This window comes from Nannospalax galili, unplaced genomic scaffold (genome assembly GCF_000622305.1).
Source record: "Nannospalax galili isolate Female #2095 unplaced genomic scaffold, S.galili_v1.0 scaffold96, whole genome shotgun sequence".
Classification (NCBI taxonomy): domain Eukaryota; kingdom Metazoa; phylum Chordata; class Mammalia; order Rodentia; family Spalacidae; genus Nannospalax; species Nannospalax galili.
This window is the reverse complement of record NW_008342018.1, coordinates 3,469,279-3,469,812: the sequence shown is the minus strand read 5'-3', so window position 1 is coordinate 3,469,812 and position 534 is coordinate 3,469,279.

The following is a 534-nucleotide window of genomic DNA, read 5'->3' as shown; positions in this document are numbered from 1 at the left end:
CAAAATCACTAAAAGTCACTACTATTGTTATTGTTTTTTGGAGATCCTAAAGATATCACCAGAAAACTTTTTTACAACCTTTCAGCAGTATACAAAATTCATGTTCAGTAATTAATGCTTTTTCTATTTGATTTTACTCTGTAAATTCAAAATGAACACACTGACAAAAGAAACTTAGGAAAGATTCCTATCCATGTTAGTAATAAATAAAACAAAATGCTCCTTAATAAATTCATAAAATTTGTTAAAATAACTTGAAAATAAAAGATTTAAACAAATTAAGTAAATTACTAGAAAATTCTAAGACTTCACACATTTATGGATCAGCAAAATATTCTGGAATTGAACCAATAAAGGAAAATCTCAGAATTAGTGCAATACCCATCAAAATAACAATGACATTTTTCAGAAAAATTAAAAATGCAATCCTACAATTCATATAAAAGCTCAAAATACTGAAAATATGTAGAGTACTGAAAAAAAGGAATCTATAGGTATTGCAAGACAATTTCATGTTCTAATACAGGGTCATAA